Below are 12479 nucleotides of genomic sequence, written 5' to 3'. Positions count from 1 at the left end.
GGTGGAAACTTGCGCAGAGGAATATAGCTGAGCAGGGGCGTTTTGGAAAGGCCGGAGCTGAACATTTGAATGACACTGAGGAATTGGCCAAGCAGCACATCATCGAGCCATATGCACCCCGCCGCCATATCTTTAGTGTATGGAGCAAGGGTGGCACAAGCTTGGGCAGCGAACGTTATGGTGGATGAAACTACTGAGTTGATCTTGAAAAGGTAGAGTGCAGTTGCAACGTCTCTCAGATCATGCATGCCCCTTGCTCTCATATGATCATGGCCTGCAGGGTTCGTGGGTATAGCTATGAGGATCTGCCATATATGTCACCTTTGTATCTCCGTTCGAACACCGTTAGTATTTGGGAGATGAGCTTCGAGCCATACCTTGACCCGACACAGTGGCCACCTTATAATGGTTATGACTACATGCCGCATCCTTATCTAATGAAGGTAGGAAAGGGTAGGAGGAAGAAGAAGCGACTCAAGGGGGACATAGACGCTATGAGAGGGTACGACGAAGACATGTACGACGGGGGAGACTTCAACGAGACCCATGGTAGGAATCTTTGCTCCGTTTGCAAACAATCTGGTCACAAGGCTAGTAGGCATAGAAGACGAGGGCAGCATGTGCTTTCATATTTGCGTTCGTATTGTATAACAAGTAGTTCAAATTTTGCAATGCTATATTATGTTAATCTGAATATTGTTAATTTCAATACTCTAACCCTTTGTTTATCAATTTGTAACAGGATAGCCCCTCCCACGCATGCACCAGATGTACCCCCTTCTTGAGGTGGCGTACGACGACCCACTTCTTCCACCGGACGACGAGGTTTCCAAGAGACGTTCGAGGGATCCTTACATTCCTAGGACTTAGTTCATTACATTGAACTTATGTCGAACAAATATTGTCGACGAAAACTTACAGACTCATAAACCAATGAAAATGTTATGTGGCAACTTGTCGTCCATTTATTGCTTCATATTCGTTTCAACTTGCGCACGGTCGTGACAACACTTATAGTTTTTTACCGCATCGACAACAGCTCAATTGAGGCTGGTCGGTTTCTGCCCGCGTCACTGCCACGCCATGGTCTATGGCGTGTCACTAACGCACAGTGGACTTTGGCGTGGCAGAACCTGGGCTATGGCATGGCAGAACCAGTGGGCTATGGCGCTGTATTCGAGATAATTTTAGTCGATTTCGTTCATTTTAGAATTCTCAACGCATGATACAAACAGATGTGATCACTTAAGATCGAACATGGGTAATCCGAGTACATGATACATGGGTATAATACATTAGTAGTTCAAATGGAATATAAGACAACATAATGGAATTTTGTCAGTGTTTCGTACGAGCACCGGCAAGTAAATTTATAGTAATGCGCGTTAGGCTCGGATGGTGCGCTAAAGGACACAAGATTTATACTGGTTCAGGCGGAACGTCCCTACGTCCAGTTTGCTGCTGCTTGTGTTATTAGCACCGTGAACGGTCTGTAGTAAGGGGTACAAACTATCGAGAGAGGGACTGGTCCCAAGTCTCTGATGGAAGGGTTGAAAGGTGGCCAAGAGCTTTGTAGCCGCTTGACTGTGCGTATGAGTGTGTTCTCTTGTTCGGTCTTATTTTTCGGGGTCCCCCTTGATGGAGGAAGCGCATCCCCTTTTATAGATGAAGGGGCTAGCTTTACAAGGGTGAGGGCTCTAGGACGCGTACTCTACTTAGTCTTGTGGCTCAGTTGTCGATGTCTCTGTAGGATGTCAGGTTAGTTTACAGAATGCTACCCTACGCAGGGTATGGGCTGTAGTACAGTGGTTTTGACTTATGAGCCTCCCCTAGCCTTGCTCCACACGCCTTTTGGTTCCCATGAGTCCTCGTTGGAGGAACGCGGGGTCAGGGGTCGATGTAGCGCCGTGGCTAAGGCCTTCTGACTAGGTGGGCCTGAGGGGTCGGGAAGCGGGCGCCGCTCCCTCGGGTCCACAGCGTGGTGACGGAATATCCGTCGTTCGTGGAGATAGCAAATCCTTTCCTGGAGCGTAGCGGTTGTCGTATATCTTCGTCGGGTTCTGTGTCCCAGAGCTGAAGGCGGCGCCTACAACTCTACAGGGCGAGATGCACGCACCTGTAATGCCTTTTGGGTTCTGCGGCGCCCGGAAGGGTCTAAAGCATCAGTCTCGTCATTCCCTGGCAGTCCTTTTCCTGCTAGGGCGCAGGGTATGGTCCTTGGAGCCATGGTTGACCCGAACATCTTGTCTCGTCCTGTACCCATTATTATGAGGTATAGATATCGACCAGGGCGAGGCTCGTTTTTGGCCGTTGGGTGAGACGGAGACCAATCCCTATCTCTTGGGCGAGACTAACCCCATCCCTCTGAGATCGGGCGAGGCGGAATCCATCCCTCAGCCCTCGGGCGAGACCAAGCCCGCCCTATAGGCGTCGGGCGGGACGAAGATTAGCCTTGAGCCTTTGGGCGAGGCAGGGTTATCCCACAAAGGCGTCGGGTGAGGCTGACCCCGCCCCTCCGGGGTCGGGTGAGACAGAATCCATCCCTCAGCCCTCGGGCGAGACCAAGCCCGCCCTAAAGGCGTCGGGCGAGACGGAGTTTATCCCTCGACCCTCGGGCGAGATCGAGCCCGTCCCAAAGGTGTCGGGTGAGGCGGAACCGAACTCCCATCACTTGAACAAGGGATGACATGGCGCCCTTATGCGTCCAAAGGTTTTTCACGTTCGGTGGTTATCGGCTCCACCTTCTGGGGTACCCTGGTATTAGGTCCCCGACAATAGCCCCCGAGCCTCTAGGTGATTTGAGTAGAACCGCCTAGAGGGTGTTTTTGATTTTGTCGAAGTTAATTTGCTGGAGGGTGCGCGCGAGCGCACCCGATGGGTGTAGCCCCCGAGCCCCCGGGTGATTCGAGTAGAGTCGCCTGGGGGGTTATATCGGCCCCTTCGCGGGTAAGGCTGAAGGACTTAGTTTTTTATCAACTGGATGTTTTTCCGAGTGGGTCGTGGCGTCCCGTTCGCTGGGAACTGATTCGGGGCTGTCCTAACTGGTGCTTCTGCCCTTGATTGTGGATCGTTCGTGGATCCCTTCTTAGTTGGGCCGGCCGGCGAGTTTCTGGGCCCTAGGTGGGCCAAAGAGAAAAGAACAGGCCTTTGTGGCTTGCGTTTCCCCGGTGGGTAGAGAGTCCGGATTCGCTTGGGGAAGGCGAACCGTCCGCCGAGATTTTTGGGGTGAGAGGATAGGGACTGCGGGCGCGTGTCCCGCGACATGACGCGGTGGCGCGCGTGGCAGGCCCAGAGATCGAGGCGGACGGTTGCCCTTCTCGCGTCCGTCGCCCCTTATAAAACTGCAGGGTTCGCCCCCAGGGTTCCGTATTTCGCTCCCCTTCCTTTGTGTTCTGAAACATCCGCCGCTAATCTTCCTAGCCTCTCGCGCCCACATCGCCACCGTCGACCGGTCTGCGTTCGTGTTCCAGCCGCCGTCAAGCTCGTGCCTGCCCTTCCCCCCTACTGCTTTAATGGAGTTGTGGGGCAGATCAAGCATCACCTCCCGGCGTCTGGAGGGCCTCATCCGTCGTGGCCTTCTCTGCCCGCTGTCCGCCGTCCAGGAGTGGTTGCTTCCTGGCGACGAGGGTGAGCCGGTGCCGCCTGAAGGGTATGTCGTCTCTTTTGCCATCTTCCATGAGCGGGGATTCGGGGTACGCGCGCATAGATTCCTTTGGGGGCTATTAGATTACTATGAGGTAGAGCTGCAGCATCTAACTCCCAATGGGATTCAGCATATGGCAGCGTTTGTTGCCCTGTGCGAGGGTTTCCTGGGGATCGATCCTCATTTTGATCTGTGGCGGTATTTCTTTAGCATTAGTCTATCGAAGAGGAAGATTGGGGGGAAAGAAGTGAACGCGCCGATGGGATGTGCCAGTATTCATCTGCGCCATACCCGGTCGAAGGGTTACCCATACATGCGTCTGGCGACATCCAACAAGGGATGGCACTCGCAGTGGTTTTATGTTAGGGATGATGCGAGTGCCACCCTACCGAAGTATACTGGGCGTCTTATTGTGGAAGTTCCAGAGTCGTGGGGCTGGGGCGTCCAGTCCAAAGACAAGAAACATATCACCGACCTTCTTTCCGCCCTCCAAGCCCTGAAGGGCCGGGGTGTAAAGGGGACAGGGATCGTCGGTGCCTACCATGCTAGGAGGGTGGCACCCCTGATGGCACGTGTGCTTCCCCTGCATCGGATGATGCCCGGGATATCGTACGAGGGGACGGTGCTTGTTGATGAGGCGCTCCATTACTCGGAAGTGGCGTAGTGCATCAAGGAGGTGACGAAGCCGACGAAGGATTCTGCGGGCAGAGTCCTTGACATTGTGTATCCGGTGCCCAGACACCCCCCAATGCGGCCGGAGCCTGGGTTCTTTGAATTCGTAAGCCCTCCTCTCCCATGCTCTTTTCTTTTTTTCTTTGTTCTTTTTTCTCTTAACACTTGCTTTATGACGTTGGGACCAGCCGAGGGTGCTGGTCTTTAAGGACAGCCCGGTTCCACTGCCGAAGGACAAGGTCGTGGCGGCGGCGAATTGACTCGCGGCCGAACGGGACAAGAAAGCAAGGGAAGAGATGAAAAAGGCGAAACGACTGAAGCAGGAGGCACGGGATCGGGGAGAGGACGTGAGCAGTGAGGATGACGACGATGACGATGATGATGATGACGACGACGAGGTAGCCGTCGGCGTGGATTGGGGCATCCTGGAGGACGAGGACACGTTGATGAGTGGCCACCCATCCATGCAGGGGCCCTTCCCTTTCCACGCGGAGGGAAGTAGATCGATGAGGTCAATGGAGGCCGGCGAGTCCGCCACTTCGCACGGCGTGTTGGCCGAGGACCGGTGGATAGGGGAGGGCGGGCCTACCACCGCCATCCCCGAGGCGACGATGGAGGGGAGCAGCTCCGGTGCTGCGCCCTGTGAGACGATGGAGGGGGACGGCTCCGGTGCCATGCCCGACGAGACGATGGAGGGGAGCGACTCCGGCGCTGCGCCCGACAAGATGAACCCCCCTGCCCCAGAGCAGGGGGCAGGCATGAAATGGTCCCGTCCGGACGAGTCGGGGCAGGGATCTGGGGATCCGTCCCCAAAATGCTTCCGCCGGCCGAGGACGTCAACGTAAGCTGTTGATTCCTCTGTTTTCATCCTTTTTCCATTTTTATTTTGACTTAACGGTTATTACCTTTGTGTAGGTTCTTGCGGACGGGTCACCCCCTGGGGCTGGCGCCCAAGAAGAGTCTCGCCCTTCAAGCGGGACAGACGGCGTCGCCTGGAGTCACCCCTATTTTGGGCAGGAGTGGTGCCGATGTCAGGGCCGCGTTGGCCAAACCGACAGCGTCCATGGTGGCTCCCACGCCCGCGGAGGTTACTGAGCGAGCGGTCTCTTCCGTGGCGGGCGTGGAACAGCCGGTCAAGGACCGCATACCGCCGGTGAAGGTGATCGTGACTGCGCCAAGCCAGGATCAGCCGGGCGCGGTCGTGGTGGCACCCGAGGGCATGGTGCAATCCGCGCCGCCAGGCGCCCATGTGGATCCACTCGTGGCGCCCGAAGCGGCCCAGACGGAGGAGGGTCCAGCCGGAGGGTCCTCGAGTGCGGCGGTGGTGCCACACAGGGTCAGGAGGGAGCTGCCACCGGCCCCTTTGTCGGGAGGAAGCCGCTCCCCTGCGTGGGGGGAGCCGCCACTCCAGTGGATGGCCGCTCAGGACCCGACGTCGCTGGCCCCTTTGTCGGGAGGAAGCCGCTCCCTTGCACGGGGGGAGCCGCCGCTCTAGTGGATGGCCGCTCAGGACCCGACGTCGGCTCTTTTCTCGCTCGATGATCATTCCGAGAGCATGGAGCGGGAGGGTCTTGACATCGGGATCTCAACCATGCTGAACGCCCTGGACCAGGCCAGAGGAGCCCTCCATGAGATCGTTATCCCTACCACTCAGGTATTTTCTGGGCTTTCTTCTTTCTTCGTATGTTTTTGTGTTTTCGCATTTCTGATATCAGTCTTCTTCCTCCTCAGGTTCTTGTTGCTCGTAGCCAGAATAAATCCCAATTCCTCCATGAGCAGAAGGCGGAGTGGGATCGCCTCTCCGAGGAGGCCCGGCTGCGGGCAGACATGGGCGCCCAGCTTGCTACCGTCCAGGAGCGGGAGGCCCAGGCGCGTCAGGATGCGGAAGAGGCGCACGGGATGTTCGAGGACCTGTCGGCGAGGTCTAAGCTGGATGGAGAGGAGATTGCCAGACTCCAAAAAGAGCGAGACGAGCTGCTGCAGAGGAATGCCGCGGCCAATGAGAAGGCCGACGAAGTCCTGAAGGAGCTGGAGATGGAGCGGGACCTCTGGCGGAAGGCCGAGAGTAGGGCCGTGGCCCTCCAGCAGAAGGTGGATGAGGACGTCGAGGTGGTCCGCTCTCTCCGGGCGGAGCTTGGTGACACGGTGAAAGGAAGGTTGAGTGCTGAGAACGTCTCCGCCAAGCTGGAGAAAGAGGCTGCCTATACGCAAAGGGCCCTTCAGGTTGAGAGCGATGAGCATGATCTTCTACAAGCTGCGGTCGGGGTGGTCCTTAACGCCCTGAATGTGATAGAGCTGGTGGAGACCAGCCTGCTCGCGGCTCGTGTCGGAGGTATCACGGCTCGGGTGGGCCAACTTGAGGAGAGTGCCTTTCACGCTGGGATTACCTAGGCCTTCACCGTCGCCCACACCCATTACGAGAAGGAAATAAACCTGAAGGTGATGAGCGAAGGCTTTCCGTCCACCTACGAGGATGAAGAGCTGGAGGAAATGGAGAAGATGGTCGCTCCCCTTGCGAAGAACCTGGTAGACAGTCTGAAAGAGATGGTTCTCCCTCCGCGGGAGTAATTAATCGAACAATTTTGAGAACAACTTATATGTAATATGTGGACAAGTGTCGGTATTTTTCGAGTCTGGACGCCTTTCGTGCTTTTGCGTCCTAATTTCGTTTTGTTTGATTTTTTGCGATTTGATTTTTTACGATCTTACCAATATGTTCCCCTGAATTATGCCGCTGATTATAATGCGAGGAGACCAAAGGAAGGAAAGGAGGTAGCCGTACCGAAGGAAGGAAAGGAGGTAGCCGTACCTTAACCAGCCCCCGAGTAAGGTCCGACCCCCTGCATGTGCTGGGGTCGGGGGTTACTGGAGATCGGAACTGTGGTTTTGGTGATAGGTTGACGAAGTCCATGGAGGTCATCGCCATATTCCCCGCCCTGTCTTCCAACAGAAATCCCCAACTGGGGACTCTATGGGCTCGGCAAGGTGGGGCCTTTGAACCTGCGTCCCTGTATTATTTGGCTCGAGCCCCCGAGCCTTGTTAGGGTCTAATAGGGGTCAGCCGTTGTTTGCGTGTTACCCCATCCTCGGTTTTCGCAATCGGAGGGGCTGAGTGAACGACACTTGCCTCGACGGCTCGAGTGTCGCGCTCAACGAGCTCACTAACGGGTACGTTCGTGTGGAATCCGGGTCCATCATTTGCTGATGGGGTCGGCAGAGCCCTCTGGTGGCACTCCACAACTTCTTAACCCGCCTCTCGGCAGATGCCTGAGTCGTTCGATAAGCTCAGGGGGCCCAATGGCCTCTCCTCGTTGGAGATTCTATGGGTTTGGCTCGGGGTTAGAATGGAACGAGAGAAGGTCGAGACGTTCCTGTTCGCTTTTGAGCGGGGTCAGGCAGGGCCGCTGGGGCTTGTCTCGGTTATCTCTCCCTGGCTCTGTTCAGCGTGAGGCGGCCTCGAGCCCTTCGCGGGCCGACCTTCGAACCTCGGCCTGTGGTCGCCTATATCGAATGAGGCGACAGCCGTTTCGTGGTGCGACACGAATCGTTGGGATGCAATGTTTTGCATATGTAATGTTTTGAATGCAAAATTTAATCAAAATAGAGGCGGGGTCGGCAACGTTACCTTGGTGGTATGAGTGGCAGAAAAAGCTCCTACCAGATGGGTTTGGGCCCTGACGTTCGTGACGAGGTTGGAAATACCCTGCATAAGAATTGCTATTCTTTGTTTTTGTGTCTCGGTGACGATCCGAGCCGTTCGATTAACTGACAGCTTCTCCTTTGGGGGAGATTCTGTAGGTGGACCCCTCCGATCCCTTCTTTGAGAAGGCAGACGTCGAAACTAGAGACGCGGAGGGCGTTGAGTATGATTTTTCTGGTGAACAGAAACACCATAGCTATCGGGGCGTAAGGTTTGCTAGTTCGTCCAGTTTTACTCAAAGCTTTGTGCCTGTATGTCGTGCCCTTAGTTTCAAGCGTACTGAGGGGTCGGGTGTGGGGGATGTCTAGACTGGTTGTCATCCTCGGCATCCCCGGAAGCTCATGAATTAATTTTAATGCATAGAGTAAGAAAGCTGAGATGCTTATCTTTCTTTAGACGTTCGTTCGTCGTGTCTTCTGGGCCGAACGGCCGGCCTAGGAGATCCGACAGGTCCCGTCATTAGGTCATCCGTGGTCCTGCATGGGGAGGCAAAAAAGTTGTCTGCCTATGTGGGTGCCTTAATCGCCGCGTCCGGAGCGGGTCAGTGGCGGGCCATACCCAGGCAGTGTTCAGTTTGACCAAAGAGGGACGCCTCGTCGACCGGGGTTTGTCCCGTCAGTTCCGGCGCGTCCCCTCAGATATCAATCAGCATTGATTGCGTATTTTAAAAAGGGGAAGGGAGAGGGTTTTTCGTCCAACCTTTTGCCTTTCCTTAGTTACAGCGCTTCCTCTTTAAATAGGGAGGGGGAGAGGAGTTCTCATCCCACCTCCTCTTCTGCCTCCGAGCCGCTATCTCTCCTTCTTCTTCCTTTCCGCCGAATGCGTCCGTGCGTCGCGGCAGTTCCTGAGTGAGGAAGAGTAATGCCAGAGAGAGATAGAGAACTTACAAACTTGCTCGTGAGTTTGGTGCGTGATGTTGAGCTGGAGGTTATCCAATGTAGATGAGATGGTGCGCGTGGCCCTTGCTGAGGAGTCGCTGCTGCTGAAGGAAAAAAGGCGTCGGTGGGCGTCGTACGTCGTTGACTGCGCCGTCGTTCGCTGTGCTCCTCCCTTGGCGGGAGGCGTTTCCTGCCCATACGCCGTTGTCAGGGTTATGGCTAGGGATGATGGCATAGTCCCCAGATGCCATGGCGGTGGCGTCGCTGCTGGGGTTGCGGCTGACGACGATGGCGTAGTCCCCGGACGTTCCGGCGGAGGCGTCGTAGATGGTGGCGCCTTCGAGGATCCAGCGAAGATGTCATCGATGGAGAGCGTGGCACGGCGACTATAGTAGACGAGCTGGCCCGTGTACACGCCCCGGACATCACCGATGGAGAGCGTGGCGCGGCGACTGTAGTAGCACTTGTGGTAGAGCTGAGCCGAGACTGTAATGAAATAACGTTGTGGGGAAGCCCCCGAGTAAATAGTCCTCTGAGTATATCGTTCCTTTTTGTAATGACATCGCTTTGTAAGTGGTGAATTTGTGCAAAAAATGAACAAAATTACATCCTTTGCTTATGGCAAGCCATTTTTTTATCTTTCTCCCTTCTGTAGGAACAATTTTAGCGCTTTCCAACTCTTCTCATGGTCTAAGTCATAGGAAGCTAGGAACATGGGCGAACTAATTTTGATTGAACTGGTGAGCAAAGAGGTTGCAGCCGTTGGGGCGTGGGTGTCTCGCAGTCCTACCAGTTGTATTCAGAATTGGTTCCCAAGATCTTAGCCCTCGAGACTCGTTTATGAGGCGAATGGAAAACTTAGAGAATGTTTGTAAGTATAACACAGGAATTTTTTGCGAGCGTAATACTTGTATTACACATGACATATGTTACGATCACATGCCAGCCCCCGAGTGAGGTCTGACCCCTCACGATTTGCAGGGGTCGGAAGTCACTAAGGATCGGGGTTCTGTTAAGACAAAAACTGATAAGGAAAAGTGTAAGTTTATTTTAAGGATAGAAACGACGTAGCTGCTCAATGTTCCAGGCGTTGGTGAAGACCTCGCCTTTGATGGTTTTCAACCGGTAGGCGCCTGGGCGAAGTATTTCCGCGACGATGTAGGGCCCTTCCCAGGGTGGGGAGAGTTTGTGGCGATCCTTGTTGCTCTGCACAAGATGGAGGACGAGGTCTCCGACGTTGAAGGCTCGACCCCGCACCCGTCAGCTGTGGTACCGCCGTAACGCTTGCTGGTACTTAGCTGAATGGAGGAGGGCGATGTCGCGGGCCTCATCTAGCTGGTCCATGGCGTCTTGGTGAGATGCTTCGGCTCCCTGTTCGTCATATGCTCTGATTCTTGGTGCTCCATAGTCGAGGTCTGTCGGGAGAACGGCCTTGGAACCGTAGATCATGAAGAAGGGTGTGTAGCCGGTGGCCCGGCTAAGAGTCGTTCTTAAGCTCCAGAGCACAGCCAGGAGCTCAGTGAGCCAACGTGCGCCGAATTTGTTCAACCAGTTGAAAATTTTGGGTTTGAGGCCTTGAAGAAGCATGCCGTTTGCGCGCTCGACCTGCCCGTTCGTCCGGGGGTGCGCGACGGCTACCCAATCGATTCGGATGTGTCGTTCATCACAGAAGCGAACGAATTTCCTACCGGTGAACTGCGTGCCGTTGTCAGTGATGATGGAGTTCGGTACTCCAAAGCGATGGGTGATGTCGAGAAAGAACAGCACAGCTTGCTCGGATTTGATTGTGGATATTGGCCGAGCTTCAATCCATTTTGTAAACTTGTCTACGGTGACAAGCAGGTGGGTAAAGCCCCCGGGCACCTTTTTAAGTGGCCCAACTAGGTCAAGCCCCCAGACCACGAAGGGCCACGTGATGGGGATCATCTGGAGAGCCTGGGCCAGGAGGTGTGTTTGCCGAGCGTAGTATTGGCACCCTTCGTAGGTGCATACAATTTGCTCGGCATCGGCTACTGCGGTGGGCCAATAGAAACCCTGTCGGAATGCATTCCCAACCAAGGTTCTTGGTGCGGCATGGTGACCGCATGCTCCACCGTGGATGTCGCTCAGTAGAAGTTTTCCCTGTTCGCCAGGGATACAAAGTTGTAGAATTCCGATGTGACTTCGTTTGTAGAGTTCGCCCTCTACAAGAACGAAGGATTTGGCGCGTCGTGCGAGCCGTCGGGCTTCTGTCTTGTTGGTCGGTAGTACGTCGTGGAGGAGATAGTCGAGGTAAAGCGTTCTCCAGTCATTGGGAGGATCGGACTCCATTACTGGGTCTTCTTCAAGCTCCATGACCTCGGGGTCGGGAGGAACAGTTGGCGGATCGGCCTCGGGGGTCGGACTAGAAGGGCCATTGTCGGCTTGTTCCATCCCCACATAACGTACCGAGGGTTTGTGCTGATCGCTAGCAAAGATGCCTGTTGGGACTGGCTCTCGGCTGGATGCTGCTTTTGCGAGTGTGTCGGCCGCTTCGTTGAGGCGCCTGGGGATATGATTGAGTTCAAGGCCGTCGAATTTGTCCTCCAGATGTCGGACCTCTTGACAGTACGCCTCCATCTTGGTATCGTGGCAGCATGACTCCTTCATGACCTGGTTGACGACCAGCTGAGAGTCGCCCCTAACATCGAGGTGTCGGATGCCCAGCTCGATGGCGATTCGTAAGCCATTGATGAGCGCTTCGTATTCTGCAGTATTGTTTGATGAGGGGAAATGAAGCTGAACCATGTACCTCATGTGGACCCCGAGGGGGGATATAAAGACTAGTCCTACTCCGGTGCCTTTCTTCATCAGCGATCCGTCGAAGTACATTATCCAGTATTCTTGATCAACGGCTGCTGGTGGCATCTGGACCTCGGTCCATTCCGCGATGAAGTCAGCTAGTGCCTGAGATTTGATCGCCGTTCGGGGGACATAAGAAATGCCCTGATCCATCAGTTCGAGTGCCCACTTTGCGGTTCTTCCCGTAGCGTCATGGCTACAAACGACCTCGCCGAGGGGGAATGATGTCACCACTGTCACGGGGTGTGACTCGAAGTAGTGACGTAGCTTCCTTTTAGTGATGAGGACAGTGTAGAGGAGTTTCTAGATCTGGGAGTAGCGGGTTTTGGAGTCGGATAGCACCTTGCTGATGAAATATATAGGGCGCTGCACCCTGAAGGCGTGCCCCTCTTCCTCTCGCTCTACTATTAAGGCGGAGCTAACCACTTGGGTGGTGGCCGATATATATAGTAGGAGAGATTCTCTGTCGCATGGAGGAACTAGGACCGGCGGCTTAGTTAAAAATCATTTAACCATGTCAAGCGCCTTCTGAGCCTCGGCTGTCCACTCAAAGCGGTCAGTTTTCTTCAGGAGTCGATAAAGAGGGAGTCCTCGTTCGCCGAGGCGTGAAATGAATCGGCTGAGGGCGGCAAGGCACCCTGTGATCCGCTGAACCCCCTTTATGTTTTGGATCGGGCCCATCCTCGTGATGGCTGATATCTTCTCTGGGTTGGCTTCGATGCCACGCTCGGAGACGATGAAGCCGAGCAGCATGCCCCTTGGGACC

Source organism: Miscanthus floridulus, chromosome 7, assembly GCF_019320115.1.
Source record: "Miscanthus floridulus cultivar M001 chromosome 7, ASM1932011v1, whole genome shotgun sequence".
NCBI lineage: Eukaryota > Viridiplantae > Streptophyta > Magnoliopsida > Poales > Poaceae > Miscanthus > Miscanthus floridulus.
Note: the sequence above shows the minus strand (reverse complement) of the source record.